This window comes from Siphateles boraxobius, unplaced genomic scaffold (genome assembly GCF_051911475.1).
Source record: "Siphateles boraxobius isolate OS27281-9 unplaced genomic scaffold, OSU_SipBor_1 25, whole genome shotgun sequence".
Taxonomy (NCBI): domain Eukaryota; kingdom Metazoa; phylum Chordata; class Actinopteri; order Cypriniformes; family Leuciscidae; genus Siphateles; species Siphateles boraxobius.
In genome coordinates, this window is record NW_027508866.1 from 37367407 (window position 1) to 37385497 (window position 18091).

At 30.2% G+C, this 18091-nt stretch overlaps 1 long non-coding RNA gene across 1 annotated transcript; it reads right to left on the reverse strand.

The window, feature by feature from the left end:
• Nucleotides 1–32: 32 nt before the first annotated feature.
• On the reverse strand, nt 33–17091 carry LOC143750641 (uncharacterized). Its single transcript, XR_013207187.1, has 3 exons — nt 16972–17091; nt 16766–16847; nt 33–510 (listed from the first exon to the last, which is right to left on the reverse strand). It is a non-coding gene; the product is annotated as an uncharacterized LOC143750641 (long non-coding RNA).
• Between the last annotated feature and the right edge of the window lie 1000 nt (nt 17092–18091).

Consider the following 18091-nt stretch of genomic DNA (forward strand, 5'->3'; position numbering starts at 1 on the left):
CTGAAGCCCCGCCCACAATTCCACTAGTGCAAATGAAAGTTCCGTGCAATAAAAATGATTTATTTTTTCCACTGCCTTGATTAACATTTACTTTATTATACAGGAAAATACAGTACAATCACAAATGAGATCTCGTTGATGATATATTTCGATTGTTTCTCTTAGATTGCAACATGATGAAATGGAAAACCAAGTCTCTTAACATTATACATTAACTCTCTCAATGATCTCCATTAAGTCTCCTGAGACGTGAAGAACATTTGAACAACACATTTTTCCCCTTAGCGTATTATAAAGATGATAACTAAGCTTTAAAATGAATGTCTTCAGCATTAGAGTCACGCAACCTCGTCTTTCTGTTGCTCTTGTAGCTTTTTCAGATGAATGTTGTGAATTGAAGTGGCACAGCCTCAGGCGGCTCATCTTTTCTTAATTTAGCTGCTTCCCTGAACACCTGCCTGACCTCTGACCCCTGACCCCTGAAGGACGGGATGGGTCGGATGCAGAGAGCTGAAGAGTTTATAAAGAAAATATAAGATGGCAGCAGGTGCAGAATGTTTGTTTACAGAGACTTTCCAGATTCTTCATTAGCAATATTCAAGCCGACAGGGAACCTTGAAATTACTTCACATATTCATTACATTGCACTCTAAAAAAATATTGGGTGAATTTTTCTACCCAAATTCTGTGTTGAGCCTTTTGGGTCAATTTTTTTTGTTATTTTTTTTCAGTGTTTGGGGTAGTTTTTGTGTTACCCAGCTCTTGGGTCAGACATAACAACCCAATGTTTGGGTAGTTTTTGTGCTACCCAGCTCTTGGGTCAGACATAACAACCCAGTGTTCTGGTAAGTTTTGATTTACCCAGATCCTGGGTCAGACTGTTAAAAACGTAAGTGTTTTTTAGAGTGTGGGCAACAGATGAAAACATCTCATAAATGGACCTGCTCGCTTTTGCATCCTGTCAAACAACGGAATTTTGTGATTTTGTGAATCAGACTTAATCTCAGTTCAGTGTAAATATTTCACATGCTCTGTTCTGTTTTGATAATTCACACAAGCCAAGCTCTTACAATCTCAGCTAATGCTCAAACCGGATGTGACAGATGAACCACCAAACCAGTCTCAACTCAAAAAGGTCTGCAAAGCTTCGAAGATCAAAGTGCACGACAATTAAAGTTATTGATTGTCTCCTAAAATAAAGAATTGATTCTGCTGAAACGAGTCGTCAGCAATTCCAGTCTCCCTTTCTATCCAATTTGCATAATAACAGCATAATAAAACCCACGGCATTGTTACTGTTCGTATCACTGTGTGTCAAGAGCTGAGATTCAGATATGATAATGAGCATTTGGTTTCAGACCAATCACAACAGACAGGCTGACTGACCAATCAGAGCAAAGTAGACCAATCACAACAGACTGGGCCATCTGACCAATCAGAGCAAAGCAGACCAATCACTACAGACTGGGCCATCTGACCAATCAGAGCAAAGTAGACCAATCACAACAGACTAAGGCCGCCTGACCAATCAGAGCAGAGTAGACCAATCACAACAGATTGGGTCATCTGACCAATCAGAGCTGAGTAGACCAATCACAACAGACTGGGTCATCTGACCAATCAGAGCAGAGTAGACCAATCACAACAGACTGGGCCATCTGACCAATCAGAGCAGAGTAGACCAATCACAACAGACTGGGCCATTTGACCAATCAGAGCAGTGTAGACCAATCACAACAGACTGGGCCATCTGACCAATCAGAGCAAAGCAGACCAATCACAACAGACTAAGGCCGGCTGACCAATCAGAGCAGAGTAGACCAATCACAACAGATTGGGTCATCTGACCAATCAGAGCTGAGTAGACCAATCACAACAGACTGGGTCATCTGACCAATCAGAGCAAAGTAGACCAATCACAACAGACTGGGTCATCTGACCAATCAGAGCAGAGTAGACCAATCACAACAGACTGGGCCATCTGACCAATCGGAGCAGAGTAGACCAATCACAACAGACTGGGTCATCTGAGCAATCAGAGCAGAGTAGACCAATCACAACAGACTGGGCCATCTGACCAATCAGAGCAGAGTAGACCAATCACAACAGACTAAGGCCGGCTGACCAATCAGAGCAGAGTAGACCAATCACAACAGATTGGGTCATCTGACCAATCAGAGCTGAGTAGACCAATCACAACAGACTGGGTCATCTGACCAATCAGAGCAAAGTAGACCAATCACAACAGACTGGGTCATCTGACCAATCAGAGCAGAGTAGACCAATCACAACAGACTGGGCCATCCGACCAATCGGAGCAGAGTAGACCAATCACAACAGACTGGGTCATCTGAGCAATCAGAGCAGAGTAGACCAATCACAACAGACTGGGCCATCTGACCAATCAGAGCAGAGTAGACCAATCACAACAGACTGGGCCATCTGACCAATCAGAGCAAAGCAGACCAATCACAACAGACTAAGGCCGGCTGACCAATCAGAGCAGAGTAGACAAATCACAACAGATTGGGTCATCTGACCAATCAGAGCAGAGTAGACCAATCACAACAGATTGGGTCATCTGACCAATCAGAGCAGAGTAGACCAATCACAACAGACTGGGTCATCTGACCAATCAGAGCAGAGTAGACCAATCACAACAGACTGGGTCATCTGACCAATCAGAGCAGAGTAGACCAATCACAACAGACTGGGTCATCTGACCAATCAGAGCAGAGTAGACCAATCACAACAGACTGGGCCGTCTGATCAATCAGAGCAGAGTAGACCAATCACAACAGACTAAGGCCGGCTGACCAATCAGAGCAGAGTAGACCAATCACAACAGACTAAGGCCGGCTGACCAATCAGAGCAGAGTAGACCAATCACAATCACAGAGACGAGCTGATGCTGCAATGAATGTAATGAGAAAATTAAAGTGTTTTTTGACCTTGGATGGAATGAACCTGTTGTAGGAGACGCCAAAACAACACTAGGAAGCTATAAATAGCTTAATAGGAGCACTTTAACTTAACAAGTGGTTGTTTGAGTTATTAGACCTGATGATGTGTTAAAGAAGAGCTTCTCAAGTAGTTTTGCTTCATGATCCTCACAAATTGCGACGAACACCAAAGTAATAGTAGTAAAATTGTTTCGCATCCCATTTTAGGGTCACAACCACTAATTTATGTTTTAAGAATCACGTTTGATAAGGCCGGGAAGAAGAGCTGATCCACATTATAAAAATACTGAAAGCAAAAATGATTTTCATAAGATTACAAGAACCATGAATGGTTCATGAATGCCTTTATTCAGTGTTGATATAATATTGTAGTTTTAATTAATATATTTATATTCTGAGTTAAAGTTTTAGTAATTCCGTTATGTGTTTTTGACATTTGTATTAGTTTTAGTTTTTTTTTTATATGTCTGTACTGTTTTGACATTAGTATTCATTTTAGTTTTTAAAAAAAAAAATATGGCTATAGTGTTGTTATTAATATTTATTTTAGTTTCAGTTTTTTTAGTAAGAGTTTTAATTAAGTTGGCTTGTGAAAGCCAACTTACTGAAATCCTATTTAAACTTATTATTATTCTTTTTCTTCTTCTTTTTCTTAACCAAAATTTTCTGACTGCTACTCCTCCTAGAGCTTTAACTCTACAAACTCCAAACTCGGGTCAGACCTTCAGACTGTTCTGACTTAGTGTGCTATATCTTTTCAGACTGATTTGACTTTCAGATTTCTTAAAAATTAATATTAAAAATCATAAAAATCCCATTGACTTTCATTGCAACAGTTCAAATTGAGCCAAGGCTACGGTGGCCCAGCAGTGTACAACACAAAAACTCAAATCTAAACTCCCTGAAGCCCAAGACTCAATTAAACTACCATTCTATATGTACTAATGAACTTATCTATCTATCTATCTATCTATCTATCTATCTATCTATCTATCTATCTATCTATCTATCTATCTATCTATCTATCTATCTATCTATCTATCTATCTCTTTCTATCTATCTATCTATCTATCTATCTATCCATCTATCTATCTATCTATCTATCTATCTATCTATCTATCCATCTATCTATCTCTATCTATCTATCTATCTATCTATCTATCTATCTATCTATCTATCTATCTATCTATCTATCTATCTAATCTATCTTTCTTTCTTACTAACTAATCTATCTTTCTTTCTTTCTTTCTAACTAATCTTTCTTCTTTCTTTCTTTATTTCTTTCTTTCTTTTAACTAATCTTTCTTCTTTCTTTCTTTCTTTCTTTCTAACTAATCTTTCTTCTTTCTTTCTAACTAATCTTTCTTCTTTCTTTCTGTCTTTCTTTCTTTCTAACTAATATTTCCTTTTTTCTTTTTTTCTTACTAACTAATCTATCTTTCTTTCTTTCTAACTAATCTTTCTTCTTTCTTTCTTTCTTTCTAACTAATCTTTCTTCTTTCTTTCTTTCTTTCTTTCTTTCTTTCTTTCTTTCTTTCTTTCTTTCTAACTAATATTTCTTCTTTCTTTCTTTCTAACTAATATTTCTTCTTTCTAACTAATCTTTCTTCTTTCTTTCTAACTAATCTTTCTTTCTTTCTAACTAATCTTTCTTTCTTTCTAACTAATCTTTCTTCTTTCTTTCTTTCTTTCTTTCTTTCTTTCTTTCTTTCTTTCTTTCTTTCTTTCTTTCTTTCTTTCTAACTAATCTTTCTTCTTTCGTTCTTTCTTTCTAACTAATCTTTCTTCTTTCTTTCTTTCTTTCTTTCTTTTTCTTTCTTTCTTTCTAACTAATCTTTCTTCTTTCTTTCTTTCTTTCTAACTAATCTTTCTTCTTTCTTTCTTTCTAACTAATCTTTCTTTCTTTCTTTCTTTCTAACTAATCTTTCTTTCTTTCTTTCTTTCTTTCTTTCTTTCTAACTAATCTTTCTTCTTTCTTTCTAACTAATCTTTCTTCTTTCTTTCTTTCTTTCTTTCTTTCTTTCTTTCTTTCTTTCTTTCTTTCTTTCTAACTAATCTTTCTTCTTTCTTTCTTTCTTTCTTTCTTTCTTACTAATCTTTCTTCTTTCTTTCTTTCTTTCTAACTAATCTTTCTTCTTTCTTTCTTTCTTTCTAACTAATCTTTCTTTTTTCTTTCTTTCTTTCTTTCTTTCTTTCTTTCTTTCTTTCTTGCTTTCTAACTAATATTTCTTCTTTCTTTCTTTCTAACTAATATTTCTTCTTTCTAACTAATCTTTCTTCTTTCTTTCTAACTAATCTTTCTTCTTTCTTTCTTTCTTTCTTTCTTTCTTTCTTTCTTTCTTTCTTTCTTTCTTTCTTTCTTTCTTTCTAACTAATCTTTCTTCTTTCTTTCTTTCTTTCTTTCTTTCTTACTAATCTTTCTTCTTTCTTTCTTTCTTTCTTTTTCTTTCTTTCTTTCTAACTAATCTTTCTTCTTTCTTTCTTTCTTTCTAACTAATCTTTCTTCTTTCTTTCTTTCTTTCTAACTAATCTTTCTTTCTTTCTTTCTTTCTTTCTAACTAATCTTTCTTTCTTTCTTTCTTTCTTTCTTTCTTTCTTTCTAACTAATCTTTCTTCTTTCTTTCCAACTAATCTTTCTTCTTTATTTCTAACTAATCTTTCTTCTTTCTTTCTTTCTTTCTTTCTTTCTTTCTTTCTTTCTTTCTAACTAATCTTTCTTCTTTCTTTCTTTCTTTCTTTCTTTCTTTCTTTCTTTCTTTCTTTCTTTCTTTCTTTCTTTCTTTCTTTCTTACTAATCTTTCTTCTTTCTTTCTTTCTTTCTTTCTTTCTAACTAATCTTTCTTCTTTCTTTCTTTCTTTCTAACTAATCTTTCTTTTTTCTTTCTTTCTTTCTTTCTTTCTTTCTTTCTTTCTTTCTTTCTTTCTTTCTTTCTTTCTTTCTAACTAATATTTCTTCTTTCTAACTAATCTTTCTTCTTTCTTTCTAACTAATCTTTCTTCTTTCTTTCTTTCTTTCTTTCTTTCTTTCTTTCTTTCTTTCTTTCTAACTAATCTTTCTTCTTTCTTTCTTTCTTTCTTTCTTTCTTACTAATCTTTCTTCTTTCTTTCTTTCTTTCTAACTAATCTTTCTTCTTTCTTTCTTTCTTTCTTTCTAACTAATCTTTCTTTTTTCTTTCTTTCTTTCTTTCTTTCTTTCTTTCTTTCTTGCTTTCTAACTAATATTTCTTCTTTCTTTCTTTCTAACTAATATTTCTTCTTTCTAACTAATCTTTCTTCTTTCTTTCTAACTAATCTTTCTTTCTTTCTAACTAATCTTTCTTTCTTTCTAACTAATCTTTCTTCTTTCTTTCTTTCTTTCTTTCTAACTAATCTTTCTTCTTTCTTTCTTTCTTTCTAACTAATCTTTCTTCTTTCTTTCTTTCTTTCTTTCTTTCTTTTTCTTTCTTTCTTTCTAACTAATCTTTCTTCTTTCTTTCTTTCTTTCTAACTAATCTTTCTTTCTTTCTTTCTTTCTAACTAATCTTTCTTTCTTTCTTTCTTTCTTTCTTTCTAACTAATCTTTCTTCTTTCTTTCTTTCTTTCTAACTAATCTTTCTTCTTTCTTTCTTTCTTTCTTTCTTTCTTTTTCTTTCTTTCTTTCTAACTAATCTTTCTTCTTTCTTTCTTTCTTTCTAACTAATCTTTCTTTCTTTCTTTCTTTCTAACTAATCTTTCTTTCTTTCTTTCTTTCTTTCTTTCTAACTAATCTTTCTTCTTTCTTTCTTTCTTTCTTTCTTTCTTTTTCTTTCTTTCTTTCTAACTAATCTTTCTTCTTTCTTTCTTTCTTTCTAACTAATCTTTCTTTCTTTCTTTCTTTCTAACTAATCTTTCTTCTTTCTTTCTTTCTTTCTAACTAATCTTTCTTCTTTCTTTCTTTCTTTCTAACTAATCTTTCTTTCTTTCTTTCTTTCTAACTAATCTTTCTTTCTTTCTTTCTTTCTTTCTTTCTTTCTAACTAATCTTTCTTCTTTCTTTCCAACTAATCTTTCTTCTTTATTTCTAACTAATCTTTCTTCTTTCTTTCTTTCTTTCTTTCTTTCTTTCTTTCTTTCTAACTAATCTTTCTTCTTTCTTTCTTTCTTTCTTTCTTTCTTTCTTTCTTTCTTTCTTTCTTACTAATCTTTCTTCTTTCTTTCTTTCTTTCTTTCTTTCTAACTAATCTTTCTTCTTTCTTTCTTTCTTTCTAACTAATCTTTCTTTTTTCTTTCTTTCTTTCTTTCTTTCTTTCTTTCTTTCTTTCTTTCTTTCTCTCTTTCTAACTAATCTTTCTTCTTTCTTTCTTTCTTTCTTTCTTTCTTTCTTTTTCTTTCTTTCTTTCTTTCTAACTAATCTTTCTTCTTTCTTTCTAACTAATCTTTCTTTCTTTCTTTCTAACTAATCTTTCTTCTTTCTTTCTAACTAATCTTTCTTTCTTTCTTTCTAACTAATCTTTCTTCTTTCTTTCTTTCTAACTAATCTTTCTTCTTTCTTTCTTTCTTTCTTTCTTTCTTTCTTTCTAACTAATCTTTCTTCTTTCTTTCTTTCTTTCTAACTAATCTTTCTTCTTTCTTTCTTTCTTTCTAACTAATCTTTCTTCTTTCTTTCTTTCTTTCTTTCTTTCTTTCTTTCTTTCTTTTTCTTTCTTTCTTTTTCTTTCTTTCTAACTAATCTTTCTTCTTTCTTTCTTTCTTTCTTTCTTTCTTTCTTTCTAACTAATCTTTCTTCTTTCTTTCTTTCTTTCTTTCTAACTAATCTTTCTTCTTTCTTTCTTTCTTTCTAACTAATCTTTCTTTCTTTCTTTCTTTCTAACTAATCTTTCTTCTTTCTTTCTTTCTAACTAATCTTTCTTCTTTCTTTCTTTCTTTCTTTCTTTCTTTCTTTCTTTCTTTCTTTCTTTCTTTCTAACTAATCTTTCTTCTTTCTTTCTAACTAATCTTTCTTCTTTCTTTCTAACTAATCTTTCTTCTTTCTTTCTTTCTTTCTTTCTTTCTTTCTAACTAATCTTTCTTCTTTCTTTCTTTCTTTCTTTCTTTCTTTCTTTCTTTCTTTTTCTTTCTTTCTTTCTAACTAATCTTTCTTCTTTCTTTCTTTCTTTCTAACTAATCTTTCTTCTTTCTTTCTTTCTAACTATTCTTTCTTCTTTCTTTCTTTCTTTCTTTCTAACTAATCTTTCTTTCTAACTAATTCTTTCTTTCTTTCTTTCTAACTAATCTTTCTTCTTTCTTTCTTTCTTTCTAACTAATCTTTCTTCTTTCTTTCTTTCTTTCTAACTAATCTTTCTTCTTTCTTTCTTTCTTTCTAACTAATCTTTCTTTCTTTCTTTCTTTCTTTCTTTCTTTCTTTCTTTCTTTCTTTCTTCCTTTCTTTCTTTCTTTCTTTTTCTTTCTTTCTTTTTCTTTCTTTCTTTCTAACTAATCTTTCTTCTTTCTTTCTTTCTTTCTAACTAATCTTTCTTCTTTCTTTCTTTCTAACTAATCTTTCTTTCTTTCTTTCTAACTAATCTTTCTTCTTTCTTTCTTTCTAACTAATCTTTCTTCTTTCTTTCTTTCTTTCTTTCTTTCTAACTAATCTTTCTTCTTTCTTTCTAACTAATCTTTCTTCTTTCTTTCTTTCTTTCTTTCTTTTTCTTTCTTTCTTTCTAACTAATCTTTCTTCTTTCTTTCTTTCTTTCTAACTAATCTTTCTTCTTTCTTTCTTTCTAACTATTCTTTCTTCTTTCTTTCTTTCTTTCTTTCTTTCTTTCTTTCTTTCTTTCTTTCTAACTAATCTTTCTTTCTAACTAATTCTTTCTTTCTTTCTTTCTAACTAATCTTTCTTCTTTCTTTCTTTCTTTCTTTCTTTTTCTTTCTTTCTTTCTTTCTAACTAATATTTCTTCTTTCTTTCTTTCTTTCTTTCTTTCTTTCTTTCTTTCTTTCTTTCTTTCTTTCTAACTAATATTTCTTCTTTCTTTCTTTCTTTCTTTCTTTCTAACTAATATTTCTTCTTTCTTTCTAACTAATATTTCTTCTTTCTTTCTTTCTAACTAATCTTTCTTTCTTTCTTTCTAACTAATCTTTCTTTCTTTCTTTCTTTCTAACTAATCTTTCTTCTTTCTTTCTTTCTTTCTTTCTTTCTAACTAATCTTTCTTCTTTCTTTCTTTCTTTCTTTCTTTCTTTCTTTCTTTCTAACTAATCTTTCTTCTTTCTTTCTTTCTTTCTAACTAATCTTTCTTCTTTCTTTCTTTCTTTCTTTCTTTCTTTCTTTCTTTCTTTCTAACTAATCTTTCTAACTAATTATTTCTTTCTTTCTTTCTAACTAATCTTTCTTCTTTCTTTCTTTCTTTCTTTCTTTCTTTCTTTCTTTCTTTCTAACTAATCTTTCTTTCTAACTAATTCTTTCTTTCTTTCTTTCTAACTAATCTTTCTTCTTTCTTTCTTTCTTTCTTTCTTTCTTTCTTTCTTTCTTTCTTTCTTTCTTTCTTTCTTTCTTTCTAACTAATATTTCTTCTTTCTTTCTTTCTTTCTTTCTTTCTTTCTTTCTTTCTAACTAATATTTCTTTCTTTCTTTCTTTCTTTCTTTCTTTCTTTCTTTCTTTCTTTCTAACTGATATTTCTTCTTTCTTTCTTTCTAACTAATCTTTCTTTCTTTCTTTCTTTCTAACTAATCTTTCTTCTTTCTTTCTAACTAATCTTTCTTCTTTCTTTCTTTCTTTCTTTCTTTCTTTCTTTCTTTCTTTTTTACTTTTTCTTTCTTTCTTTCTAACTAATCTTTCTTCTTTCTTTCTTTCTTTCTTTCTAACTAATCTTTCTTCTTTCTTTCTAACTAATCTTTCGTCTTTCTTTCTTTCTTTCTTTCTTTCTTTCTAACTAATCTTTCTTCTTTCTTTCTTTCTTTCTTTCTTTCTAACTAATCTTTCTTTCTAACTAATTCTTTCTTTCTTTCTTTCTAACTAATCTTTCTTCTTTCTTTCTTTCTTTCTAACTAATATTTCTTCTTTCTTTCTTTCTTTCTTTCTAACTAATCTTTCTTTCTAACTAATTCTTTCTTTCTAACTAATCTTTCTTCTTTCTTTCTTTCTTTCTAACTAATATTTCTTCTTTCTTTCTTTCTTTCTTTCTTTCTAACTAATCTTTCTTCTTTCTTTCTTTCTTTCTTTCTTTCTTTCTTTCTAACTAATATTTCTTCTTTCTTTCTTTCTTTCTTTCTAACTAATATTTCTTCTTTCTTTATTTCTTTATTTCTTTCTAACTAATCTTTCTTCTTTCTTTCTTTCTTTCTTTCTTTCTTTCTTTCTTTCTTTCTTTCTTTCTTTCTTTCTTTCTTTCTAACTAATCTTTCTTTCTTTCTTTCTTTCTTTCTAACTAATCTTTCTTTCTAACTAATTCTTTCTTTCTTTCTTTCTAACTAATCTTTCTTCTTTCTTTCTTTCTTTCTTTCTTTCTAACTAATCTTTCTTCTTTCTTTCTTTCTAACTAATCTTTCTTTCTAACTAATTCTTTCTTTCTTTCTTTCTAACTAATCTTTCTTCTTTCTTTCTTTCTTTCTTTCTTTCTTTCTTTCTTTCTTTCTTTCTAACTAATCTTTCTTTCTTATTTAATTCTTTCTTTCTTTCTTTCTAACTAATCTTTCTTCTTTCTTTCTTTCTAGCTAATCTTTCTTCTTTCTTTCTTTCTTTCTTTCTAACTCATCTTTCTTTCTTTCTTTATTTTTCTTTCTTTCTTTCTAACTAATCTTTCTTCTTTCTTTCTTTCTTTCTTTCTTTCTAACTAATCTTTCTTCTTTCTTTCTTTCTTTCTAACTAATCTTTCTTTCTAACTAATTCTTTCTTTCTTTCTAACTAATCTTTCTTCTTTCTTCTTTCTTTCTTTCTTTCTTTCTAACTAATCTTTCTTTCTTTCTTTCTAACTAATCTTTCTTATTTCTTTCTTTCTTTCTAGCTAATCTTTCTTCTTTCTTTCTAACTAATTTTTCTTCTTTCTTTCTTCTTTCTTTCTTTCTAACTAATCTTTCTTCTTTCTTTCTTTCTTTCTTTCTTTCTTTCTTTCTTTCTTTCTAACTAATCTTTCTTCTTTCTTTCTTTCTTTCTTTCTAACTAATCTTTCTTTCTTTCTTTCTTTCTAACTAATCTTTCTTCTTTCTTTCTTTCTTTCTAACTAATCTTTCTTCTTTCTTTCTTTCTTTCTTTCTAACTAATCTTTCTTCTTTCTTTCTTTCTTTCTTTCTTTCTAACTCATCTTTCTTTCTTTCTTTCTTTTTCTTTCTTTCTTTCTAACTAATCTTTCTTCTTTCTTTCTTTCTTTCTTTCTTTCTTTCTAACTAATCTTTCTTTCTAACTAATTCTTTCTTTCTTTCTAACTAATCTTTCTTCTTTCTTCTTTCTTTCTTTCTTTCTTTCTTTCTAACTAATCTTTCTTTCTTTCTTTCTAACTAATCTTTCTTATTTCTTTCTTTCTTTCTAACTAATCTTTCTTCTTTCTTTCTAACTAATCTTTCTTCTTTCTTTCTTCTTTCTTTCTTTCTAACTAATCTTTTTTCTTTCTTTCTTTCTTTCTTTCTTTCTTTCTTTCTTTCTTTCTTTCTTTCTTTCTAGCTAATCTTTCTTCTTTCTTTCTAACTAATTTTTCTTCTTTCTTTCTTCTTTCTTTCTTTCTAACTAATCTTTCTTCTTTCTTTCTTTCTTTCTTTCTTTCTTTCTTTCTTTCTTTCTAACTAATCTTTCTTCTTTCTTTCTTTCTTTCTTTCTAACTAATCTTTCTTTCTTTCTTTCTTTCTAACTAATCTTTCTTCTTTCTTTCTTTCTTTCTAACTAATCTTTCTTCTTTCTTTCTTTCTTTCTTTCTAACTAATCTTTCTTCTTTCTTTCTTTCTTTCTTTCTTTCTAACTCATCTTTCTTTCTTTCTTTCTTTTTCTTTCTTTCTTTCTAACTAATCTTTCTTCTTTCTTTCTTTCTTTCTTTCTTTCTTTCTAACTAATCTTTCTTTCTAACTAATTCTTTCTTTCTTTCTAACTAATCTTTCTTCTTTCTTCTTTCTTTCTTTCTTTCTTTCTTTCTAACTAATCTTTCTTTCTTTCTTTCTAACTAATCTTTCTTATTTCTTTCTTTCTTTCTAACTAATCTTTCTTCTTTCTTTCTAACTAATCTTTCTTCTTTCTTTCTTCTTTCTTTCTTTCTAACTAATCTTTTTTCTTTCTTTCTTTCTTTCTTTCTTTCTTTCTTTCTTTCTTTCTTTCTTTCTTTCTTTCTTTCTTTCTAACTAATCTTTCTTCTTTCTTTCTTTCTTTCTTTCTTTCTTTCTAACTAATCTTTCTTCTTTCTTTCTTTCTTTCTTTCTTTCTTTCTTTCTTTCTTTCTTTCTTTCTAACTAATCTTTCTTTCTTTCTTTCTTTCTAACTAATCTTTCTTCTTTCTTTCTTTTTTTCTTTCTAGCTAATCTTTCTTCTTTCTTTCTAACTAATCTTTCTTCTTTCTTTCTTTCTTTCTAACTAATCTTTCTTATTTCTTTCTTTCTTTCTTTCTAACTAATCTTTCTTCTTTCTTTCTTTCTTTCTTTCTAACTAATCTTTCTTCTTTCTTTCTTTCTTTCTTTCTTTCTTTCTTTTTCTTTCTTTCTTTCTAACTAATCTTTCTTCTTTCTTTCTTTCTTTCTAACTAATCTTTCTTCTTTCTTTCTTTCTTTCTAACTAATCTTTCTTCTTTGTTTCTTTCTTTCTTTCTAACTAATCTTTCTTCTTTCTTTCTTTCTTTCTTTCTTTCTTTCTTTCTAACTAATCTTTCTTTCTAACTAATTCTTTCTTTCTTTCTTTCTAACTAATCTTTCTTCTTTCTTTCTTTCTTTCTAGCTAATCTTTCTTCTTTCTTTCTAACTAATCTTTCTTCTTTCTTTCTTTCTTTCTTTCTTTCTTTCTAACTAATATTTCTTTCTTTCTTTCTTTCTAACTGATATTTCTTCTTTCTTTCTTTCTAACTAATCTTTCTTTCTTTCTTTCTTTCTTTCTAACTAATCTTTCTTCTTTCTTTCTTTCTTTCTTTCTTTCTTTCTTTCTTTCTTTCTTTCTTTCTTTCTTTCTTTCTTTTTTACTTTTTCTTTCTTTCTTTCTAACTAATCTTTCTTCTTTCTTTCTTTCTTTCTTTCTTTCTTTCTAACTAATCTTTCTTCTTTCTTTCTTTCTTTCTTTCTAACTAATCTTTCTTCTTTCTTTCTTTCTTTCTTTCTTTCTTTCTTTCTTTCTTTCTTTCTAATCTTTCTTCTTTCTTTCTTTCTTTCTTTCTTTCTTTCTAACTAATCTTTCTTTCTTTCTAACTAATCTATCTTTCTTTCTAACTAATCTTTCTTTCTAATCTATATTTCTTTCTAACTAATCTTTCTTTGTTTCTAACTAATCTTTCTTCTTTCTTTCTTTCTTTCTTTCTTTCTTTCTAACTAATCTTTCTTTCTTTCTTTCTTTCTAACTAATCTTTCTTCTTTCTTTCTTTCTTTCTAACTAATCTTTCTTATTTCTTTCTTTCTTTCTTTCTTTCTTTCTAACTAATCTTTCTTCTTTCTTTCTTTCTAACTAATCTTTCTTCTTTCTTTCTTTCTTTCTTTCTTTCTTTTTCTTTCTTTCTTTCTAACTAATCTTTCTTCTTTCTTTCTTTCTTTCTAACTAATCTTTCTTCTTTCTTTCTTTCTTTCTAACTAATCTTTCTTCTTTCTTTCTTTCTTTCTTTCTTTCTTTCTTTCTTTCTTTCTTTCTTTCTAACTAATCTTTCTTCTTTCTTTCTTTCTTTCTTTCTTTCTTTCTTTCTTTCTAACTAATCTTTCTTTCTAACTAATTCTTTCTTTCTTTCTTTCTAACTAATCTTTCTTCTTTCTTTCTTTCTTTCTAGCTAATCTTTCTTCTTTCTTTCTAACTAATCTTTCTTCTTTCTTTCTTTCTTTCTTTCTTTCTTTCTTTCTTTCTTTCTTTCTTTCTAACTAATATTTCTTTCTTTCTTTCTTTCTTTCTAACTGATATTTCTTCTTTCTTTCTTTCTAACTAATCTTTCTTTCTTTCTTTCTTTCTTTCTAACTAATCTTTCTTCTTTCTTTCTTTCTTTCTTTCTTTTTTACTTTTTCTTTCTTTCTTTCTAACTAATCTTTCTTCTTTCTTTCTTTCTTTCTTTCTTTCTTTCTTTCTTTCTTTCTTTCTTTCTTTCTTTCTTTCTAACTAATCTTTCTTCTTTCTTTCTTTCTTTCTTTCTTTCTTTCTTTCTTTCTTTCTTTCTTTCTTTCTTTCTTTCTTTCTAACTAATCTTTCTTCTTTCTTTCTTTCTTTCTTTCTTTCTTTCTTTCTAATCTTTCTTCTTTCTTTCTTTCTTTCTTTCTTTCTTTCTTTCTTTCTAACTAATCTTTCTTTCTTTCTAACTAATCTATCTTTCTTTCTAACTAATCTTTCTTTCTAATCTATATTTCTTTCTAACTAATCTTTCTTTGTTTCTAACTAATCTTTCTTTCTTTCTAACTAATCCATCTTTCTTTCTAACTAATCTATCTTTCTTTCTCTTTCTAACTAATCTTTCTTTCTTTCTTTCTAACTAATCTTTTTTTATATCTTTCTTTCTAACTAGTCTTTCTTTCTTTCTAGCTAATCTATCTTTCTTTCTAACTAATCTTTCTTTCTTTCTATTTAATCTTTCTTTCTTTCTCAAGTATATTTTCTAACTAATCATTCTTTCTTTCTTTCTAACTAATCATTGTTTCTTTCTTTCTTTCTTTCTTTCTAACTAATCTATCCATCTTTCTATCTATCTTTCTTTCTAACAAATCCATCTTTCTTTTTTTCTGACTAATCCTTCTATCTTTCATTCTAACTAATCTTTCTTTACTTCTTTCTATTATTTCTTTTGTTCTTTCTTTCTTTTCTTAACTAATCTTTCTTTCTTTCTCAAAAAGTAATCCTTTACTATCTTTATTATTATTATTTTGACCCTAAATTTAGAAATATATATCCTCCTAGAGCTTTAACTACTACAAACTCGGCTCAGACCTTCAAACTGTTCTGACTAGGCATGCTATCTTTTCTAACTGATTGGACTTACGTTTTTCCTTATTAAAACTCCCACTGACGTGCATTGACGGATGTTCAGATCAAACACCCCAACTGTCAAAAATTCAAATATAAACTCCTTGAAGCCCTAGACACAATCAAATTGCTATCTATCATTTATAATCTATCTAAACTATTTAATAGTTGAGGTTTTTAAATATCATTTGTGTCTAACTGAATCTATCCATCTATCTATCTATCTATCTATCTATCTATCTATCTATCTATCTATCTATCTATCTATCTATCTATCTATCTATCTATCTATCTATCTATCTAACTAAAACTATTTCAAACTGAAAACCTTTAAACTGAAAGCTTTTAAAACTACTTCAAACTTTCTGGCTAGGCTTTTTCAAGCCAACTTAAAGTTTGCCAACAAACTTTTTATCTAGTTTAGCTTGCCTTTGCAACTAACTTTTTGTACATTTTATTTTATTTCAGTTAACTTTTAATGTATTTCAAGTGATGAAAATGTGTTTCTTTATTGTTTTTAGTAGTTTTAGCTAACTATTATACTCCTGCTTCTGATGTGAACGGAACACCATAGAAAAAATGCGGGCAGGGCAAAAGAAATGATCTGATTGTGAGTTTGCAATCTTTAAACCAATAGTTTAGCAAAACTTTCTCCCTTCACATCCAGATTGTAAGTCCATGCTGCTAGGGTTGCCAACCGTTCCGTATAATACGGAATCGTCCCGTATTTGACACATAAAAGTCTTGTTCCGTATTGAACTGATACGGAACGCACTTTGTTCCGTATTTTTGAGAATCAATTCAGTGCAAATCCATGACAGACACATAGCTTCTAATATATGTCAGACAGACTATGAACGAAGACATTTGTAGGCTATGATAAGAAGTAAAAACAAACCCGACAGTGCGGTAGATGCTAATTTCTCCCCCCGTTTGTCTATGATCAGCCGCGTAGCGTTTTTAACATCTTGGAACATCATCAGAGAATGCCCTTTTAATTGGTCGTTAGTCACATTGTGAGTCACGTATCGTAGCAACGATGACGACAAGTGATAACAGCGGGAAATGTAAAAATGAACGCGAAAAGAAAGTTAACTATAATGGAAGTATAATTATATAAAGATATTTGCACTACACTTCCTTATGTTGTCTAATTAAATTAAAAATATTATTTTTTGCACTGGAAAGAACATTCTGGAAGTCTAATTCTATTGAATAAGTTCGCACAAGGCTACAGAAAACTGTTGTGTATATTTTTCTTCCAATGCAGTCTAAGCCGATGAGTTCTGAATTTTATATGTTGTAGGCCTATTTGTTTAAGTAAAAAATAAAACGTATTATAAACTAAACAAATCCATGGTTCATTGTTGGCAAAATGATCATGATAGCCTTTATATATCTATGTGGTTCAGTCTTGTATATTGATTAGGCCTACTTTGCTATTCTATAAATATATAGGCCTAATAAGTTGTATTATAACATGCTATAATGTATGATAGCATACAATAGTCATAATTTCAGGGGTTATTTAAAAAAAAATTCTTCCGGGGGGCATGTCACGTTCCTTATTTCCATTTCATAAAGTTGGCAACCCTACATGCTGCTAAACTACAGGTTTAAAAACAAGTGATTGCCTGAGTCTAGACCTGATGATGCCACTAAAATAGCAGTACTTGTCGTTTGCACGAGTGTACTTACGGCTTCATTAGGCGTATTGTCGTGTACTTTCGCCACCCACCGGCAACCATTTATATACTGACCCGGGAAGTGATTCAAACAGGCGAGTGCCTGCGTTCCCAGAACGGGCGTGGAGGGGTGGCGCTCGTTCTCCAGGTAGAGTCCCTGTGGATAAGGTGGACACATTAATGGCCATCTGCTCAGAGAGACCCAGTCAACGGCTCTTTAATGAAGACGAATGTGAGGTGGGCCGGTCCAGGAGGCGATCAGCGGGGGTCTAATGACACACCTTCAGCTGCTAACCTGCCACCCCGCTGTGACTGATGAGGAGAAACACTCACACACTCCTCAGGATACACTCAGGAGATCCTCCTGTACCACAAGAGCACATGCTGCACACTGCAAAAAAGATTTTTGAAATTCAGTGAGTTTGTATTTCAAACAAGAACATCTCTCCAACTCAATTTCTAGTGATTGGTCACGTCTAAATTTTTCAATTGACCTGATTGAATTTCTGTGAATTGAACTTTTAACAATCTGTTAAAGTCCCCCTGTAGTCAATCATTTTATCCCTTAAAACTCATCTTTGATCACCCTAAAATTACATATTTAAACGTTTTCTCCTTGAAATAAATTTCTTCATATCTTAAAATAGCTTCAGTGTAACCTTGCCTCATTTATTATACGCTGTTCTATGAATATGCAAATGAGCCCCGCCTCCACTCACTCACTCAGAGACCGTGCTCCGATTTTGCGTCCAGCCGTGCACGAGAGCAAAACCTCACAACACCCGCCCCTGTCAGTGATTGGTTGGAACACTTTATTTTGGTTTTGAGTGGTGGTTGTACCCATTTGTTTTTGTGGGCAGATCTCAGAGCCTAGGCTGCCTACAGAGACGCGTTTTTTGGACGGCATGCTAATGGGGCGGGCAGCTAGCGGATCGTTAGGAAAGATTAGACATTTATTTTTGGGCCTGAAATCACTGATACAACCTTTAAGTCTACCATGTATATTTACGTTTTTATGGCTTATACCCCAACTGTCAATGGAGAAATTGTATTGAATTCTTACTTCCGGCACCGGCTGTGGGCGGGACTGTGATGCGCTATACGCTAATTTCACACAGCCGCCATTTTGAAATCGAAAGCGAGGCTCCGGTGGGAAGAACCCCGGAAGTAAAGATAAACAACAATGCCTTGGAATACCAACCTGAAGCTGCTGCCGTGATTTACACTATTGGATGTTAATATCCAATATAGGATATGTAGATATAGTTCGTTCCTGCTTCTTTTTTTACTTTCTGAAAAAATATATATATTTATAAATTAATTTCACTGTATATAGTCTAAAGTATGAAAGAAATGTATGTACATTTTTAGAATAACTAATTTCTACATTAAACACAAAAA